General features: G+C 44.2%; 1 protein-coding gene across 8 annotated transcripts in view; it reads right to left on the bottom strand.

Annotated features, from left to right (window-relative positions):
- Positions 1-21,204, bottom strand: part of SASH1 (SAM and SH3 domain containing 1) — a 281,596-nt gene that overhangs the window by 168,623 nt on the left and 91,769 nt on the right. Inside the window, exon 1 of one of the 8 annotated variants that reach the window (XM_054558282.2) lies at positions 8,230-8,450. The exons of the other annotated variants lie outside the window; for them this stretch is intronic. The gene's annotated coding sequence lies outside the window, so the exon portion shown is untranslated. Of the gene's footprint in view, positions 1-8,229; positions 8,451-21,204 lie in introns of those variants that run through there. 8 annotated transcript variants of the gene reach the window in all.

Raw genomic sequence — 21,204 nt, 5'->3', positions numbered from 1 at the left:
CACCCGTCTTTCATACAACCAACATAAAAATACAGAGATAAGGGGCATTGTACCGAGCAGTTCAGATCGGGTGGACTGCTGTTGCAATTAAGGAGAAAAGACACAAAGCACTGTTCCCTCAACAATCGGTTTCACAGTATTTCTGAGATTTATCCCAATTCACTTCTGTCTCTGGAAAATGGAAAACCTAAAACTACTACGAAAACAAAAGGCATTTGTATCATTACTTTTGTTATTTCTGCTCTTCTTTCCCCAGATGTCACTTCCAGTTTAGAATAAGTTGACAGACTCGGGAGAGGAAAAAAATAAAAAGAAAAAAAAGCATCTGAAAACATCAGGAGATACAATGTGATCTGTTGCATGCAGATTGTATGCAAACGAATGTGTGATCCTCCTATTTTATGTATCTATAAAGTTTTCCCCATGGGAAAACTCACGTGTGTTGCTCTAACTCCCCAAAGTTGAGAGGAAGACAGACGGTTGACTCCTTTATTGTTTCTTTGCCTTTTCTGTCCTTAATAATAAGTACATATATATTTTATATAATATAAATTCTGTTATATTTACATTGCTCCTTGTTTGAAGAGGGATGGATGGAGATATATACATCCCCTCTAAGCTAAATCCATTGAAAAAAGAAGTCACTATGGTACAATGAAACCTAACTGATTTTTTGAATGACTTCACAAGGTGTTTTCACTGTTAATTAGCTTGTTTAAAGATTTTTAAGGCGATAAACACTTTTAGCAACCTTTCAGGTGAAATTGCTACAACCATAAAAATGCCTTTAATTCTGGTTTTCTTGTTTGGCCTCATTGAATCCCTGTAATGTTACTGTTCTTACCAGCTCTGTCATCACTTCCTGCCACGTCGTCGTCGTCGTGCTGGAGACATTCACTAAGTGTAATAACTGATCTCAAATACTTTTCTGAGGTATCATTCCCAGTGTTTCTACAGATGGGTTGAGCTGGAAGTATAGTTTGTCTCAGGAAAAAGTTTTAACGTGTAACAACATATGCCAGAGGGATGTATTAGGTCATGCAAATGGCAAGTGAAGCCCCCGGGGGCACACCCATAGGGCATGTGGCTGGAGTGGGGCTTATTTCATACCTTCCATCCCCTCTCTCCAAAAACACCTAGAACCTGCCAGCACCCATGTCGAATCCTGGCTTTGGCATATATAGTCATGGTGATGCTATTGCACACAGGTGGATCCCGGTTACCACAGATCCCCTCCTGAAGAATAAATAGCCTCCCAGAAGGCAGGATTGACAAAGCCTCCTCCTCAGAGCTCTCTCAGCACCTGCTTCTAGGTCTCCAAATGTCTAAGGAAAAAAATACCAGGAAAAAAAATTGAGGGGCCGGGCACGGTGGCTCATGCCTGTAATCCCAGCACTTTGGGAGGCCAAGGCGGGTGGATCACCTGAGGTCGGGAATTCGAGACCAGCCTGACCAACATGGAGAAACCCCATCTCTACTAAAAATACAAAAATTAGCCAGGCGTGCTGGTGGGTGCCTGTAATCCCAGCTACTCAGGAGGCTGAGGCTGGAGAATCACTTGAACCCAGGAGGCGGAGGCTGCAGTGAGCTGAGCCGAGATGGCACCATCGCACTCCAGCCTGGGTGACAGAGCAAGACTGTCACACTCTTCACAATGGACCTGCACACATGGCCGAGGACACAGAAGGCGGAGATCTGGCGGGCTCTGGAGCTCTTGTGGGTTCAAATGCTGTCTCATGGCAGCAAGGTAAGTCAGCAGATCAGTGACACCATGTGGAAGCTGCCACAATGCCTGGCATCCTACACCAACCTTCAGAGTCTAAAAAATATGCTGCTGATTCACTTCCAGCTCCCAAATCTCACACAAGGTGTCTTTTGTAAAGGTCACTAACCCAGAGCCATACCAGAAAGGGTGAACACAGTACAATCCCCCACAGAGTCTTTGGATAAATTTAAACATTTGAGACTTGCATTTGTTTAAAGGATATCACATAGCATATCAGAAGAGCACAGAAGAGGCTGGGCACAGTGGCTCACACCTGTAATTCCAGCACTTTGGGGAGGCCGAGGTGGGTGGATCACTTGAGGTCAGGAGTTTGAGACCAGCCTGGCCAACCAAAATGGTGAAACCTCATCTCTACTAAAAAAATTACAAAACTTAGCTGGGCGTGGTGGTGCATGCCTGTAATCCCAGCTACTCAGGAAGCTGAGGCGAGAGAATCACTTGAACCCAGGAGGCAGAGACTGCAGTGAGCCGAGATCGTGCCATTGCATTCTAGCCTGGGCGACAGGGCAAGACTCTGTCTCAAAAAACAAAACCAAAAAAACCAACCCTGTGTCTACTAAAAATACAAAAATTAGCCGAGCATGGTGGCGGGTGCCTGTAATCCCAGCTACTCAGGAAGATGAGGAAGGAGAATCACTTGAACCTGGGAGGCGGAAGTTGCAGTGAGCCGAGTTCGTGCCACTGCACTCCAGCTTGGGTGATAGAGTGAGACTCTTGTCTCAAAAAAAAAAAAAAAAAAAAAAAAAAGCACAGAACAGAATGAAAAATGTTGAAGCACATCTCATGAAGCTTTGTGTATATAGTACTGCATTTGATCACAATGTAAAATATATTCCTTCCAGTGAATCTCTGACAAAAGTTTGAAAGCCACTGATGGAAGGCCAGGCACGGTACCTCACACCTATGATCCCGAGACTTTAGGAGGCCGAGGCGGGTGGATAGCTTGAGGCCAGGAGTTCGAGACCAACCTGGGCAACACAGTGAAACTCCATCTCTACTAAAATTACAAAAATTAGCCAGCTGTGGTGGCACACGCCTGTAATCCCAGCTATTTAGGAGGCTGAGGCAGGAGAATCACTTGAGCCCAGGAGGTAGAGGCTGCAGTGAGCCAAGATTGCATCACTGCACTCCAGCCTGGGCAGCAGAGCAATACTCTGTCTCAAAAAAAAAAAAAAAAAAAAACAAAAAGAAAGTAAGTAAGAAAGGCACTGATGGAGTTTGCTTCCTAGGCAACAGCCATGGGGGCCCACACTGTCTCTATTTTAGAACCCCACTGCCTGTGAGTTTCCCTGTCACCATCCACCCCTCCTCCTCAGCACACCCTTAAATGCAATGATTCCCCAAGGCCCTCTGCATTTTTCTCTTCTTACACTCCCTGCTCCCTTGGGGAAATGTCATCTGTGGTAGGACGGAGTTAAAGTCTCGGCAGAAACACTTTCCCTCTCCTTACTTCCAACAGGCCCAGTGCAGCCTGCTTGACCCTAGGATTCAGCAGGCTTGAGACTGGTAGTAAAAATGTTATTACCAAAATCTTATGCATGAACTAGTCATCCCCAACTACCTACTGGGAAGAAATCTGAAAAGTTTAGTCTAAATATGAACAAACTCAGTTTCCTGGCCAGGCAGAGGAGCAGCTCTAATAAAAGAGATGAAGAAGAAGGCCTACTCCACATCCCTCATGCAGAGTATATGCTAGCACCTCTGCACAGCACATTGATTGTCACGTATGATGAAGAAACTGAGGAAAGCTGTAATATTCGCCTGTGTTTATGCCCTTCAATCATCAACAGTTTACAGGATATTTCATTAATTCAAATAATATTTACTAAACATCTACTATATTCCGAGTGTTGTGCTAGGTATTAAGTATGCAGTAGAAAACCAAAAAACATGAATGTTTATTTCTACTGCACAAAAGAGCAAAGTGCGGCCATTAGTTTATTTTAATGCAGTCATATGGTTAAGTCATGAGAACTTCTTGAAGGGATTTACTAAGCTGTGTGCTTAATATTAGATCTCTTTGGAATGAAAGGCTCTGAAAAATCCAATCTGCTGGCTATCAGTGGCTCAAAAGAGTATTACACAAAGACCCTAAGAACTTGAAAATTCGGAGAAAAGAATGGGAACATTGATCATTGGTTTTTAAAAAATACAAGCCTAGATTCAGGCTCAAAATGGACATTTGGATTTAGCAGATGGCAGTTTTAGACCGAACTCATTTTCCATTTTTAATCTGCCCTGAGCTTAATAGAATCACAGATTTGAAGAGCAGCACAGCTAATTGGGTGGGAATGAAGTCACAATCTTAGACGTTCATACATCTTGATGAGCATGAATCACACTGAGTTTTCTCTGGCCGCCTTTTTGGCACACAAACGTGAGGATGTGAACATTTTCAAGCATTTGACCAACAAGATCCGAATGTGATATGACCAGAATTTTAGAAATGAAAATATTGATCTCAGAACAATCTGAAATTTCTAGTACTGTGGTTAAATGATGTACAATATTTGAGTTTTTGGGTTTTAGAAAAATTACAATCTGCCACAGCTTGACTAGAAAGCCTTGCGGTGTGACCGTCTGTGGTATGAGACTCAGCTTGACTCTGGCTGATTTCCTCACATAGCTCCTCGGTGCAACTGGTAAGTGAGACACAGGAGTCCAGACAACTCGATCAAAACTGACTGACAACAGGCATCACGCTGGTAACCATTTGCTTTTATACAACTAAAGTTGAAGCAACCGTTTCTTGGTGCTATTGCCAAAATTCCACATTTTTAAGAACTGACAGGTAACAACTGAAAAATACTCTTTGCATGGCACCTACGTTCCGCATCTCACAAATGGCTGCACACGATATCCAGGACTTGCTTTAAAATCCTGGGGCTGGGAGGGGTGGCGAGTGTAGATATAGATGGAACAAGATCAGTGGTGATGCAACATGGCAGCTCTTTAACATATGCTCCCTGCTTGGTATACATCTGAAATTTCCCACTGTGAGGAGTTTTTAAAAGGTGGCTTATTTGTTTACATGTTTGTTGTTACCAGGCAACTTTAGAGTTTATGAAAACTGGGAATGGATCTTATTCATTTTTATAACCTCAATATCTAACATTATTGCAACACCCAACACTTAGCAGTTACGTAATAAATACTTATCAAATGAATGAACAGATGGATGGATGGATGGATGGATGGATGGATGGCAGTAGAGTTGATCCCTCTTTCCTGAGAGTGCCATAAAATTCACTCAGTAACTAGGAATTGACAGACTGCCCGCTAAACCAGCATTTTTATATATAATGGTGAGCTTCTAGTCACAATTCTTGTCCCCACTGACCTCACAAGAGTAATATAGTCTAATGAGACATTGATACATGAAATATATCATTAGAAACAATAACAAACGAAGATCTGAGGGAAGGGGGTAGGAAGAAGTTCCAGACAGAGGGAATATCAAATGTAATTCCTCTGAGTCCAGAGAGAGAGCTTAACATGTTCCAAGAGGTAAAGCTACCCTGGGTGACTAAAAGGTCAGAATGCAGAGGTGTGGCAGGACAGGGGACTGCAGAGACAGGAAGAAACCCAAGTTTGGTGATTCCTCATGAATTCAATAGCCATAGATATTTAAGCAGGAATATAGAGGGCATGCAGTTTGCTTTAAATAAAGTACGGAATTCGCTGTCATACACTTCAATGAAAACCAAACCACAGAGATTTTGAAAACTGTGACCCTGATTTCATTAACTTTGCATCCACACAAAAACCTCTCAACAGAACATAGAGTTGGCACCTGTGAATTGATAGTACCTTGTCCCTCACCAGCTAGAAAACCAAACTAACAAATGGGGATATAATCCTAGAAGCTCAACCAGCCCTTGGCCAGCTCTGTTTCATTATATTTTTGTCCAGCTGTGAATCTTAATGCTGCTGACACCAATAAAGTGAACCATTAGCATGGTGTCTGCCTCTGTGATCCTTGGCAGCAGACCCAGTCCCACCTCTGTCATGGAAGAGGCTGAACAGTGAAGACAAGATCTAAATCCACTGGGATGTTATTCCTCTTTTCAGGTATGGCTACAGCCCAACAGGGAGAGAAAAGCTTCACAGAATAAGGGTGGCCTACATGAGAAAGAATCATCAACCAGGCACGTTGGCTCACGCTGATAATCACAGCACTTTAAGGCAGGCGGATCACTTGAGCCCAGGAGTTTGAGACCAACCTAAGCATCATGGTCAAACCCCACTTCTACCAAGAAAAATATATAAAAATTAGCGGGGCATGATGGTACACGCCTGTGGCCCCAGCTACTCAGGAAGCTGAGGTGGGAGGTTCAATTAAGCCAGGGAGGCAGAGGCGGCAGTGAGCCAACATCGTGCCACTGCACTCCAGCCTGGGCGACAGAGTGAGACCCCGTCTCAAAAAAAAAAAAAAAAAAATTGTGGCCAGGCTCGGTGGCTCACGCCTGTAATCCCAGGACTTTGGGAGGCTGAGGCGGGTGGACCAGCTGAAGTCGGGAGTTTGAGACTAGCCTGGCCAACATGGTGAAACCCCGCCTTTACTAAAAATACAAAAAAATTAGCCAGGCATGGTGGCGCATGCCTGTAATCCCAGCTACTCGGGAGGCTGAGGCAGGAGAATTGCTTGAACCTGGTAGGCAAAGGTTGCAGTGAGCCGAGATTGTGCCACTGCACTCCAGCCTGGATGACAAGAGCAAAACTCCGTGAAAAAAAAAAAAAAATGGGGGGTGACTGAGAACTCCAGTCAATGGATCAGGAAGTTTGGCATCTGAACCCTTCTCTCTTTCTCTGCTACTTACTGACCCAGAGTAAGGTAGTTAAATGTGTACAGCCTCATTTTCCTCATCTGTAAGATGGTAATTACAAAGCTACCCCATAGGCTGTAATAGGATTAAATAAAATACTTGTGAACCCTTGACAGATCATCTGGCATTCAATAAGCACTCATGAAATAGAAGTCCTCACTCCTCCAACAGGAAGGTTAAAATTTCTATTATTTGATGGGACCAAGTTATATCACATGAGTGGCACAGAATTCCAACCTATTATAAACATAAAGATCTAGAATTTCAATACAGGGACAGCACTTAAATATGATCTCATTTGATAACTTTATTTCAAAGATGAATTAAGAGTAACCAAAGACCACAGGGTTTTGAGTGACTTGTCCCAAAAGACAAGAAACCAAGCCTCCTAAATCAGAGTACAGGAATTATTGATTTGTAATTATTTACATTTATTGCTGATAATTTTTAACATGTTGAGGGTCAAAGATCTTCCTGAATCCAAAGATATTTCCCACACCAAAAGGAATAAAGGGAAAGTTCCTTGGTTCAATGGGCTTAATTAAAGTCTCACAATCTTTTCATCTCCTGACAGAAAAAAAACAACTAAGATTTTGAAATAAAGATAGCCCATCTAGAAGGACACTGAATACACAAGGAGCTTATCCAGAAAATCCTCAGCATTTTACCACCATCAGGGAGAACAGGAGGAATGCCAATGGTTCCCTCCACAGGTTTGAGTTTCATAAAGATGTTTTTAAAAACAGGATCTCACTCTGTCACCCAGGCTGGAATGCAATGCTGCAACCACAGTTCACTGTAACCTCGAATTCCTGGGCTCAAGTGATCCTCCCTCCTAAGGCAGCCTCCTGAGTAGCTGGGACTACAGGTCACGCCACCAGGCCCAGCTAATTTTTTGTATTTTTTGTAGAGATGGGAGTTTCACCATGTTGCCCAGGGTGGTCTTGAACTCCTGGGCTCAACGTGATGCTCTTGCCTCAGCCTCCCAAAGTGCTAGGATTACAGGCATGAGGCACCATACATGGCCTTGTTCGGGTGTTGTAAGAAAACAAATACAAGAGCAATGCTGTAGCCACGGAAAACATGCATATATTCCCTTTGTGGTGATGAGCACTTACAATAAGCCCCACCCAGAAGCTAAAGGAAAACCTGTTTGTTTCTATTTACTAGAAACTATTTTAGAGCCCTTCATTCATGTGACACCAATTGGATAGTGTCTTTCCAAAGTCAGAAAGACGCAGGAGGCACTGTGGCTCACTCCTCTAATCCCAGCGCTTTGAGAGGCCCAGGTGGGTGAATCACTTGAGGTCAGGAGTTCAAGACCAGCCTGGCCAACATGGTGAAACCCCATCTCTACTAAAAATACAAAAAAATTAGCTAGGCATGGTGGCACATGCCTGTAATCCTAGCTACTTGGGAGGCTGAGGTGGGAGGATTGCTTGAATCCAGGAGGCAGAGGTTGCAGTGAGGTTGGAGATTGCGCCACTGCACTCCAGCCTGGGTGACAGAGCAAGACTGTCTCAAAACAAAAACAAAAACAAAATCAGAAAGAAACCAGTTTACCCCCACTGTCTGGAAAAATGCCATGCAATCCACAAACAACTCTTCACAACACACCTAACCCTCTCCAAGCACAGTGCATGAGTTAGCTTCTGGCATCTACCCTTCTGACGGCTCCTTGAACTCCAGGCCAATCACACCACACAGCTCAGTGCACTAAGGATGCCATTCAGGTACTCAGAGGCCAGCTTGTGAATGTCAGGTATAGGGGAACTCTGTTGCGTTCATCCTGTACCACACTCTGATCTGTAACATACAGGAAAAATCCGATTTAGAGAATGTCAGCCCTACAAAGGAACTTTTCTTGTTCCGGCACATGTGTAGTATCTGTATCCATATGTATGCATCTGCCCATCTATCCAGGTAACTGTATAAAATATTATATATGACATGATGGCCATACTTTCATTTCCGTTTTGTGGGGGAGAAAAGTTATTTCCTAACTACATCATTTCCCTTCAAGATGATCTCAATTTTCATCATAAAAGGCTTTTACTTTTGCCAAGAAAATAATGTGAAAGTACTCTGAAAAAGCATCTGAAGCACATTAATCTGTTCTTATTCGTAGATTCAAAACATCTTGGAAGTTAATGAAATTGTCTTCCGTTAGGGATTTCTGTTAAGTAAGTAGATTTTAGCTGTTCCTGTCACCACCAACGAAAAAGTTAACTATGTGAGATAATAGGTGTGTTAACCTCTTCACTACACTATCTAAATGTATCTCTATGTCTCTGTGTATCCCACAACAACATGTTGTGGCCAGGTGTGGTGGCTCATGCCTGTAATTCCAGCACTTTAGGAGGCTGAGGCGGGTGGATCATTTGAGCTCAGGAATTCGAGACCAGCCTGGGCAACATGGTGAAACCCTATCTCTAAAAAAATGCAAAAAATTAGATGTGTGTAGTGGTACATGCCTGTAGTTTTAGCTATTTGGGAGGCTGAGGAGGGAGGATGACCTGAGCCCAGGAGGTTGAGGCTGCAGTGAGCTATCATTGAGCCACTGCACTCCAGCCTGAGAGACAGTGAGACCCTGTCTCAAAAAAAAAAAAAAGGTCAGGCGTGGTGGCTCACGCCTGTAATCCCAGCACTTTGGGAGGACAAGGCAGGCAGATCACTTGAGGCCATGTGTTTGAGACCAGCCTGGCCAACATGGCGAAACCCCGTCTCGACTAAAAATACAAAAATTAGCCAGGCGTAGTGGCAAGCACCTGTAATCCCAGGTACTCAGGAGGCTGAGGCAGGAGATCGCTTGAACCCAGGAAACGGGGGTTGCAGTGAGCTGAGATCGCACCACTGCACTCCAGCCTGGGTGACAAGAGTGAGACTCCATCTTCTAAAAAAAAAAAAAAAATGTTGCAAACCTGAAATACACACAATAAAATTTATGTTTGAGAAGAACAATATCTTGGAAGTTAAGAGTGAGAGTGGAGATTATTTGCTTTGTGTCACATTCTACACAGGGTTACAATGTAAACTTGACAGTCATTTCTGCCTAAGAGAACTAAAAAAGCTGCAACGAATTCACATCATTCTCCTAAGCCAATTACTGTGAGAATGAAAATACCCATTTTCTCAGTTTGCTCACAAGGTAAGAATTTATTAACATCACCACTGGCTTTTTCACTGACATCTAATATATAATTTTTTCAAAGAGCAATTCATTTCATTGAAGAATTAACATTTTTATCAGTTCATCTTGGTTAACAGTTTTACTGGTCAATGTTTGCTTGGACATTCAAACTCCCCTCCTTCCCATTCATATTCCTGGATTTACAATGAAACAATCCCTTAAAAGGAAATGAACTAGTTAAGGCATGCCTACCATCTATCCAAACTTGTTTATGCTTCTCGACTGCCCTATAAAAAGGGGTAATTTCACTTTCTTCTCTGGGATCTAGATACAAGTATTTTTATTTTAATTGTTTGACACATCATGGGAAGAAAGCCTGCAAAAAGTCCAACGTACTATCAAGACACCTAGTTTTAAAGGAAAAACTGTTGATTCTGTCAGGATGGACTGTGTGTTTCCATTCTCAGAGCACAGCAGTTCAACTGTTTTTTGTTGTTGTTGTTGTTGTTGTTGTTTTTGAGACGGAGTCTCACTCTGTCACCCAGGCTGCAGTGCAGAGTACAACAGCACGATCTCAGCTTAGTGCAACCTCCGCCTCCCAGGTTCAAGCAATTCTCCTGCCTCAGCCACCCAGGTAGCTGCAATTACAGGTGCACACCATCATGCTCAACTAATTTTTTTGTATTTTTAGTGGAGATGGGGTTTCACCATGTTGGCTAGGCTGGTCTCAAATTCCTGACCTCAAGTGATCCCCCCACCTTGGCCTCCCAAAGTGCTGGGATTACAGGTGTGAGCCCACTGTGCCCAGCCCAGTTCAACCATATTTTATACTGGGAAATCAAATTCTGGGCTCCCCACTGTACCGTACCCTCAAGCACCCTCTAAACACAACAGTTGGAAAGATCCTGCTATCCTGCTGGAAACTAAGTCAGATCACGTGCCTCTGCTCAGAAACCTTACTCGGGCTCCTGTTTCTTTCAGAGAAAAGGCCACAGCCCCCAGGATGACACAGAAGTCTCCTCACAACTATACACCCCTACATCTTTCCTCCTTCAATGTGTGCCTCTCCCAGCCTCACTGCCCCAGCCACACTGGCCACCTTGCTACTCCTCCAACACACCAGAGCCACTCCACTTTGGCCAGGCCTTTGAACTTGCTCCTCTCTCGGCCTGCTCAGCTCTTCCCACAATTACCTACCCTCATCCTCTGCAGATATTACTCAAATACCCTCTTCTCAAGAATATCATGTCGAAAATTGCAGCTCCCTGACCTGTCCACATTGCCTCTGCCTTATATTCTTTTTTTTTTGAGATGGAGTTTCGCTCTTGTTGCCCAGGCTGGAGTGCAATGGCGCGATCTCGGCTCACCGCAACCTCCGCCTCCCAGGTTCAAGCAATCCTACTACCTCAGCCTCCCGAGTAGCTGGGATTACAGGCATGCACCACCATGCCTGGTTAATTTTATATTTTTAGTAGAGACAGGGTTTCTCCATGTTGAGGCTGGTCTCGAACTCCTGACCTCAGATGATCCGCCCACCTCGTCCTCCCAAAGTGCTGGGATTACAGGCTTGAGCCACCGCACCCGGCCCCTCATATTTCTTCTTATCGTTTTTTCACCATCTGAAATAGTTTGCATATTATTCGTGTAGGTTTTTATTGTTTCCCTCCCCCAACTAAGGTGTCAAGTCCAGGAGGGCAAAGATTTTTCTAAGTTTTCTTTTTTGTGCTTAGGACAGTGTCTAGCAGGCTCTCAATATAAATGCACTGAATTAATGAATGAATGAATAAACAAATGGAATAAATGAAACGATCAATCAACACGTACCATGCCAGGCACTAAGCGCAGGTCCTTGGGGAGATGAATATAAACAATTTATATACTGCTTTATGCTTTAATTTTTTTCCCTTCTAAGTAGCATATCAACTTTTCAGTCCTCAGACCTTAAAAGTAACTAGCAAGTTTTAACTTGTAAAACATCCATGACTTCATTATAATTTTTAAAGCCAGTAAGACACTATGCTGGTGCCTTATGTATGTATATCATCCTGTTCTCTTTGTATGATTTCAAAAGAAACAAATGGAATATAGTTCAAGGTGTTAATTACATAAGCTTATTAAAAACAAACTCCTAAGAGGCGTCAGTTCTAACACTTGGCACGTCTATGTTTATGTAGTTTATTAGTTTTATATATGTGAGAAAGTAAAATGTAGAAGCATAATATTGCAAAACAGCCACTACCAAAGGAAAATTATTTCATTCCATAAACAAGCCTTATAAAGAACTAGCTCTAGTGTAAGTCTGAAAGGGAAAGAGCGTGGCAGCAGAAACAGGTTTTTACATGCTAGTGTTTCTGGATTCATGGGAGGGTGGTACTGTGCTTCCTTATGTAACTGCAATCTAAACAATTTTACATAATCAGAAAATAAGTGTTCACATTATCCCATTTTATAAAAATGAGTGAAGACCTTTTCCAGGCATTTTGCATAGCCAGGTCATAAATGATCTACATTGAGAACTCCGGATAATTTTTTGCAATTTATAAGTGAATAACTACTACTGGGGGAAATGGTTCTGATAGTAAACATCCCAGAATAAGGCCCATGACCTCCAGGAGCAAACTCAGGCCACAAATACAGGACATAAAGATTCTCAGTAGGCCATTAGAATTAATTGTCCTCCAAGAACTGGCAGGTACTTCACCATCCTCCTGGGTCACGGGGAGGCAGGTGCACGGAGGGGCCTGAGTGCAGGAGGTTCCCTGCCCCCACTCTGAACCCTGCCCCCCACCATGAACCCAGAGGACATCCTGGTTCTGACCTAAACTCAAGTCAGATCTGTACCCACCTCCCTACAGACAAGAGTGGCAGTGGGGACCTGACATGACTCTCATGCTAAACCGCAGAAAAGCCAACTAGGCAGCTGAGTGCAGTGGCTCACGCCTGTAATCCCAGCACTTTAGGAGGCCAAGACAGGTGGATCACCTGAGGTCTGGAGTTTGAGATCAGCCTGGCCAACATGATGAAATCCCATCTCCACTAAAAATACAAAAAAAAAAAAAAAAAATTTAGCTAGGCATACTGGCGGGCGCCTGTAATCCCAGCTACTCAGGAGGCTGAGGCAGGAGAATCACTTGAACCTAGGAGGCAGAGGTTGCAGTGAGCTGAGATTGCGCCACTGCACTCCAGTTGGATTAAAAAAAAAAAAAAAGAAGAAGAATAGCCAACTAGGTGCGCCATAGGTATAATTCAGAAAATGCCCAAGAAGAGATCAGTCAGTTAATTTCAACTTAACTTCATTTTCTCTTAAATATTAGCCCAGTGACATTGGTCTCTTCTCTCCCCATCCTCCTTTGTGGCAACAAAGACCTTAGAAGGTAAAACACAGAGGAAGGAGGGGAGATTGGCCACTCCTGAAACACACTTCTGTGAGGCTGGTATTCTGACAGCAACATTCAAGGAGATCGCCAAGAGAACGACAGTAAGCACAAGGCACTGGGTAAGATCCTTCACCAATTGTGTTTTCATGACAGAGTTTCACTTCTTATAGAAAAAAACATGTATTAGTCCTCATCTGAGAATACCTTATAAAGTCAGTACATATTTTTGAAAAAATATGAGACCCTTATTAGGTCAGAATATATTTTTGTGGGTTTTTTTTGTTTTGTCTTTTGCTTTTTTTGAGACAGAGTCTCACTCGGTCGCCCAGGCTGAAGTACAGTGGCGTGATCTCGGCTCACTGCAAGCTCCCCCTCCCGGGTTCACGCCACTCTCCTGCCTCAGCCTCCCGAGTAGCTGGGACTATAGGTGCCCGCCACCATGCCCAGCTAGTTTTTTGTATTTTTAGTAGACACGGGGTTTCACTGTGTTAGCCAGGATGGTCTCGATCTCCTGACCTCATGATCTGCCCGCCTTGGCTTCCCAAAGTGCTGGGATTACAGGCATGAGCCACCGCGTCTGGCCAGGTCAGAACATATTTTTGAAAAAGCATGAGACTCCAAAGCAAAGAGAGAATTTAATAGGAGAAAACCAAGATGGCACTGTTAAGAGACAAGAAAAGGAAAAACCTGAAATTGAGATATTTCAACCTAGTGTGTTAACATATGACTCAAGGACTAGATGCTGGGACCAGTATTTCAAAACTTTCCACACACCAGTTCTGTGTAAATTGCCTCCTGATTCCAAATCTTGCCAACCATCTTTAAATCTCCAATGATAGTTAATCACCTACTTGTTTTTTAGAGTTGTCTTGGGTTTTGTCTACACATCACAATTTGTTTTTTAATAAAAGATGTACAGATAGACTTAAAAGGCCGCAGAATACTTTGTGTAGACAGGGACATTCGAGAGGTCACTTGATCTATCCTTCTATCTTTCCTCACCTCTGCCTTCCACTTACAAAAGAGAAAAATGCTATTTGTTATTAACAAATTATCTATTTTGAGAATTTTTTTTGAGGAGGTGGTTGGATTTTTGTTTTTGTTGGTTTGGGTTGGGTTTTTCTTTCCTTTTTTTTGTTTTTCTTTTTTTTTGAGACACTCTCGCTGTGTTGCTCAGGCTGGAGTGCAGTGGCATGATCTCGGCTCGTTGCAGCCTCTGCCTCTCCAGTTCAAGCGATTCTCATATGCCTCAGCCTCCTGAGTAGCTGGCATTACAGGCACATACCACCACACCCAGCTAATTTTTGTATTTTTAGTAGAGACGGGGTTTCGCCATGCTGGCCAGGCTGGTCTCAAACTCCTGACCTCAAATGATCCGCCCGCCTTGGCCTCCCAAAGTGCTGGGATTGCAGGCATGAGTCACCACGTCCAGCCAGGTTGGGTTTTTCGTCATGGAAAGGGAACAGCCAGTATGGTGGAGTGGTTAAGATGCCAGGCTCTGACCTTAAGAAAGTTATTAAATTTTTTTGTGTTTTGGAGAGACGTATCTGCCTCAGGTATTATTTGCATTGCTGCCAAATAAAGACATAATCCATGTAGAACGCTCAGAACAGTGTCTGATACCCAGAACTCCATAATGATTACTCTTATCATTAACAATGGCCACTGTTGCTTACCATTTTAATAGACTATGATGACCAACTCTTCAACTATCTTCAAAAAACTTTCCTGCATCATAATGAAATCACCTTTGCCTGAGTAGAAACAGTTTCAACATGTGAAGCAGATGTGACTACAGATGAAAACAGTCTGCAGAAGTCCCAGAGACTCATGACAAACCCAACTTCCAAAACAGCTTTTTCCCCTCTCATAGCAGGGTGTGCCACTAAAGACAGATTTTCCCTCTGTGCTGCATTCCCGGAACGAGCAGCCAGTCTCTCTACCTTGCACACGTTGATTTCTAGTTGTTTCACTTAAGCACATCCAGGTACTCTCCCCAACACGTACAGCTCTGCCAGGCCAACGCACATGTCTGTTTCCTTCATAACTCTTTGCAGCTCCACCACAATGTTACACAAGGCAGGCATTTACTAAAAGCTTCATAAGTGAATGGATCCGTATCTTCCAGAGTAAGAGACAGCATGCAACTTCCTACATCATATGGATGTCTTGAAAATTATTTGTTTTTGTTCCATTTGATCAAGTTTGTAAAACAAGCTAAATGCCTTCTATTGACTTCCTGATATTTGTGGATTCAGAGCCCAGGAAGATTCTTGTATCCATATCAGACAACAAATAGAACCCCGTGTGTGTGTGTGTGCATGTGGGGGAGGTTGGAAGGATGAGAATTAAGGGAAAAATTTCCATTTATTGAGCATCTGTATACCTATACTACACTGTTGGTATTCTTGTACATCATTTCAATTAATGCACAACACCAGTGAGGACATCAAAGCAGGGAGGTTCCATGTCCACTGCCACATGGCTAACAAAGAGCTGGTCCTAGCTGGGAGCAGTGGCTCACACCCGTAATCCCAACACTTTGGGAGGCTGAGGCAGGTGGATCACTTGAGGTCAGGAGTTTGAGACCAGCCTGGCCAACATGGTGAAAACCCATCTCTACTAAAAATACAAAAATTAGCTGAGTGTGGTGGCTTGCGCCTGTAATACCAGCTACTCAGGAGGCTGAGGAGGGAGAATCACTTGAATCTGGGAGGCAGAGGTTACAGTGAGTCGAGATCGTGCCACTGCACCCCACCCTGGGCAACAGACTCCGTCTAAAAAACAAAAAAGAAAAAAGAGAGCAGATCCTGGCTTCAAATCCATTCCTGTCTACTCCAAAATCTGGCTTCACCACCACAAAAGTACGGGCTTACTGCAGTTGGGCACACAACAAGCTTAAGCTAACCTTACTGCTTATTTAAACTATAAAGCCATCTACTGAGGCCTTCCACAGAAAGTAATCCCCACCCCATAATATTTTAAAATAAAACTTAGTGTTAGTTAACGGTACTCCTGAGATGCCTACAGTGTACAGTTGAATAATTCACTTAACCTAAATTGAGGAAACATATGGCTGGGTGCTTGGCCAGGCCAAATTGCCACATCCTCCACTCCATCATTTCTTCCTGAGGCTAGGCTTGCGGTAGACCCCGCAGCCCTGAATGACCCCACCCACAGGCCCCATGGGAAAAACTGTGACTGAAATGCTGGCACAGCCACTGCCACCCAGGCACGAGGCCTCCGAGGGGTGTCCCCCTCCCGGGCTTTTCACCCCAGCACTGCAGATAAGAAAATGAAATGGAAGCACGGAGCCAGGGGGAAGGGAGCAGCAGCCGGGTCCATCCCCACCAACTCCATCACCCCAATCTGGGGCAGAAGACCTGGACTTGTAACTCACAGACTGGGAAACATAGGCCAGATACAGATAGAGGCTTCACCTCAGCTGGCTGCAGAGGGCAGGAGGGCTGCGTGTCATCACATCCTGCTTCACCCTGGTCCACCCTCCCCAAGGAAAGCTTCCTGAGGAAATCCTGACTGCTACAGAGAAATGGGTGGTTCAGCCCGAGGACATAAACAGGAGCAATGTGTTTTGTTCTGTTTCCCTGCAGACCTGCGCAGGGCCTCTGGCTAAACAATTCTTTGGCAGCCATGCAACTAAAAAACCAAGCTAAGCGGTGGCTCAACTACAACTTATAAGTAAGAAGGTGCATGGTCAGACTCAACTGAGGATTGCTAAAAGGACTGAGGTGTGTTCTCACCTAAGTTTTTAGCTTAAGGAAGCATAATTATAAACCGCGATGACTTTTGCACCAACGTAATACAATAACAAAAAGATACTTTTGCACAACCTAATACAATAACAAAAAGCCAGGTGCGGTGGCTCACGCCTGTAATCCCTGCACTTTGGGAGGCTGAGGAGGGTGGATCACCTGAGGTCAGGAGTTCGAGACCAGCCTGGCCAATGTGGTGAAACCCTGCCTCCACTAAAAATACAAAAATTAGCCAGGTATGGTGGCAGGCGCCTGGGAGGCGGAGGTTGCAGTGAGCAGAGATCACGCCATTGCACTCCAGCCTGGGCGACAGAGCAAGACTCGGTCTTAAAAAAAAAAAAAAAAAAAAAAGCTACCCACTAGTTATAGAATTCATCAGAACCCAAAGATGATGAGAAGGAAGGGAAATTACTTGCAGAAGTGTATCCAAATGGAATCCTTGGCTTACGCCTGTAATCCCAGCACTTTGGGAGGCCGACGGGCAGATCAGGAGGTCAGGAGTTCGAGACCAGCCTGACCAATATGGTGAAACCCCGTCTCTGTCAAAAATACAAAAATTACGCGGGCATGGTGGCCCGTACCTGTAATCCCAGCTACTCAGGAGGCTGAGGCAGGAGAATCGCTTGAACCTGGGAGGCAGAGGTTGCAGTGAGCTGAGATCGCACCATTGCACTCCAGCCTGGGCAACAAGAACAATACTCCATCTCAAACAAACAAACAAACAAAACAAATGGGATCCCTATTTTCTTTTAGTTTTACAAATGACAAAATTCAGGCCCAAACCTAAATACTTGCCAAGCTTATACTCAGGATCCAGACATTGCAAGTCAGACACCAGAAATGCACCATCGCCCCACCAAGTCCAGACAAGACTTTAAATGAAGTTCTTCTTGTTCTGTCGTCTGTTTGTCCTTCCAAGTATCCAATATTTTCTTGTGTCTATATCTTAGCAACTAAGTTCCTCAGCACAGTGTCTACCTTTCTTAAACTTCTTCTCAAAAATGATCTCTATGGGTTTTTTTTGGTTTGTGTTTTTGAGACAGGCTCTCCCTCTTTTGCCCAGACTGGACTGCAGTGGCGCCAACACAGCTCACTGCAGCCACAATGTCCCAGGCTCAAGCAATCTTCCCACCTCAGCCCTCCAAGTAGTTGGAAATACAGGCAGCGCTACCATGCCTGGCTAATTTTTTTTTTTTCTTTTCTTTTTTGAGACAGAGTTTTGCTCTATCCCCCAGGCTGGAGTGCAGTGGTGCCCATCTCGGCTCACTGCAACCTCCGCCTCCCGGGTTCAAGCAATTCTCCTGTCTCAGCCTCCCGAGTAGCTGGGATTACAGGCGCACGCCACCACGCCTGGCTAATTTTTGTGTTTTTAGTAGAGACGAGGTTTCACCATTTTGGCCCTGCTGGTCTCAAACTCCTGACCTCAGGTGATTTGTCTGCCTTGGCCTCCCAAAGTGCTGGCATTACAGGCACGAGCTATCCTGCCCGGCTAATTTTTGTATTTTTTTTTTTGTAGACATGGGGTTTCATCATGTTGTCCAAGCTGGTCTCGAACTCCTGAGCTCAACGATCCATCCACCTCAGCCTCCCAAAGGGCTGGGATTATAGGGATGAGCCACTACACCCAGGCAAAAATGATCTTTATATTCCTAGCTCCATCTCTCCTTCAGTTAAAGCTCCCATTATGTGAGCCATTTCAGCAAGGGAGAGCAAGACATCAAAGGTGCTTAAGGATCGATCATGGAAGATGCATCATTTGAATTCTTAAAGGGAAATATGGTCATGAGGTGGGCAAGAATGAGACGTACTTCAGTATGACCCCCTCCTCATCACCTCTACCAGGAGAACCAACAATATCTTTGCAGAGAACTCTGTGCCCTGCAAGATTCTCAGTTAAAAAAAAAAAAAAAAAAGATAGTAAGAGTTTGATCCAACAAAACAAAAAATGGCCATCAGGCTTCCTAAAGACTGTAAATGTCAAATGACTGATACAAATAGTAGGTGCTAAAGAATGTGCAAAGAAGAGAAATACTGATTTTGCAATGTCAACAGACCATACAATTTAAAAAAGCAATCATGGGTTGTAAATCATATGATAATGAGGCATGACAGCTGGGAGCTAGCTTGATCACAAAGTACCTGACACAGTAAAATACTTGAAGGGAAAATTTTCTTTTTCCTTTTCTTTCTTTTTTTTTTTTGAGACAGAGTCTCACTTTGGTGCCCAGGCTGGAGTGCAGTGGCACGATCTCAGCTCACTGCAACCTCCGCCTCCCAGGTTCAAGCGATTCTCCTGCCTCAGCCTCTCAAGTAGCTGGGATTACAGGCACATACCACCATGCCTGGCTAATTTTTGTATTTTTGGTAGAGAGTGGGTATCACCATGTTGGCCAGGCTGGTCTCCGACTCCTGACCTCAGGTGATCTGTCTGCCTCAGCCTCCCAAAGTGCTGAGATTACAGGCATGAAGCACTGTGCCCGGCCGGAGGGAAAATTTTTGTTAATCGTGGAATGTTCTTAATTTTTTAATATTTGTACCTTTGACTCCATGCTTCATTTGTACTATTTTGCAATGCTTCCTATGGTCAGAACTCTTGGGGATGATGCAGACTCTATCCTTGTGTTCTTCCCATTTCCCGTGGCAGAACTTATTCTCATCTTGACCTTGTATCTACAGAAACCTTCCTTTTGGACTTGAGTCATTTCCTGTCCCAACTATAGCAACTGCTAGCCTTATGTTCTTCTTGAATATTGAATTGTGAACTCTAAATGTGCTCAGGACAGGCAACTTTCACGTTTCAACTTCCACTCTACATTAGTTAGGAGTCTACACTCTTGCTTTTGTAATCCATCGCTGAGCTTGATTCAAAATTACTGATTCCGCTGTCATTCTTTTAAGTGAGTATGGTCCTCTCCACACACCCCATCGACTTCCCACAGCTAATGGTGAGTGTGTGTGTCCCCAAAGGAAAGCGGAGCAGTAGTGAGCCATCTCTCAAGACTTCAGGGGACCTTTCCCTTCATGACCATGAATCATCTTCCTTCTCGATCTCAACGTGAAAACTTTCCTTTTCCTCTGCTAATGAGAAGTTTCTTAATAGGATGTCTGCTGGGCTGTGTAATAATCTCCAAAGGGAAGTGATGGAGGTTTTGGCATGAGTCATTGACGTGGAGCTGGAGGAAGTAATCGGCAGTAATGGACCAGAGGGAGCAGTCCTTTACCAACAGGATGGGCTGCCGATGAGCTGGGAAATTTTATTTTTCTAACTCTCCATTTTTATATTACTTGGTGAGGACATTTCTCTCAACGCATTTACTCTCAATGAACGGTGGGCATTAAAATTAATTTATTCAGGGATCAGAACTTTTTAGAATGTATGTCCCATTAGAGTTTAATTAAAATGTCCAGTATAGAATCCACAGGGAATAAAATATCCTATAAGCGGTTTCCATTTTCTCCATATCCTCTTTTACTTTCATTGCTAACCCTCAACAATCCAGTAAGGAGTGATTTCTGACTCTCCAAATCTTGTAAGATGCCTGCACATCTTACACAGCCTCAAAGACCAGGGAGTGAAGTGGTACCAGGAGGGGTCTCAAGCAGAGGTTAAGAAGAGCCTCAATCGGCCAGGCGCAGTGGCTCACGCCTGTAATCCCAGCACTTTGGGAGGCCGAGGTGGGTGGATCACGAGGTCAGGAGTTCAAGACCAGCCTGGCCAAGATGGTGAAACCCCATCTCTACTAAAAAATACAAAAAATTAGCCAGGCGTGGTGGCGGGCGCCTGTAATCCCAGATACAGGGAGGCTGAGGCAGAGAATTGCTTGAATCCGAGAGGTGCAGATTGCAGTGAGCGAAGATCGTGCCACTACACTCCAGCCTGGGCAACAGACCAAGTCTCCGTCTCAAAAAAAAAGAAGTGTTGGGAGGCCCAGGCAGTCGCATCATTGGAGCCCAGGAGTTTGAGGCCAGTCTGGGGAACATGGTGAAACTCTGTCTCTACAAAAAAAAAAAAAAAAATACAAAGAAGACCCTCAATCACTCCATCCCTAACACCGTCCACCGCCATGTCCTCCAGAACACCGTGATTCATCTGATGTTGCATTCAAAGGATTGAGGACAGTGAATTCAAAGGGTGAGGCCACGGGGTGAGGCCGGGCAGCCCTGTGTTTATGGATATCACCACCAAGGTTTCTTTGCAGCCATGCAGCCCACGCCCAAAACCCTTGGCCAGGGTCCCTGCCCCACATCAGCATATCTGCCCAGACCTAAGAAGCCGCTTCAGGAATCCCTGCACCAATAAGACTTCTATGCT

Source organism: Pongo abelii, chromosome 5, assembly GCF_028885655.2.
Source record: "Pongo abelii isolate AG06213 chromosome 5, NHGRI_mPonAbe1-v2.0_pri, whole genome shotgun sequence".
In the NCBI taxonomy this organism is placed as follows: domain Eukaryota; kingdom Metazoa; phylum Chordata; class Mammalia; order Primates; family Hominidae; genus Pongo; species Pongo abelii.
The sequence above is the reverse complement of the archived record's forward strand: the minus strand, read 5'-3'. Positions and strand labels throughout refer to the sequence as shown.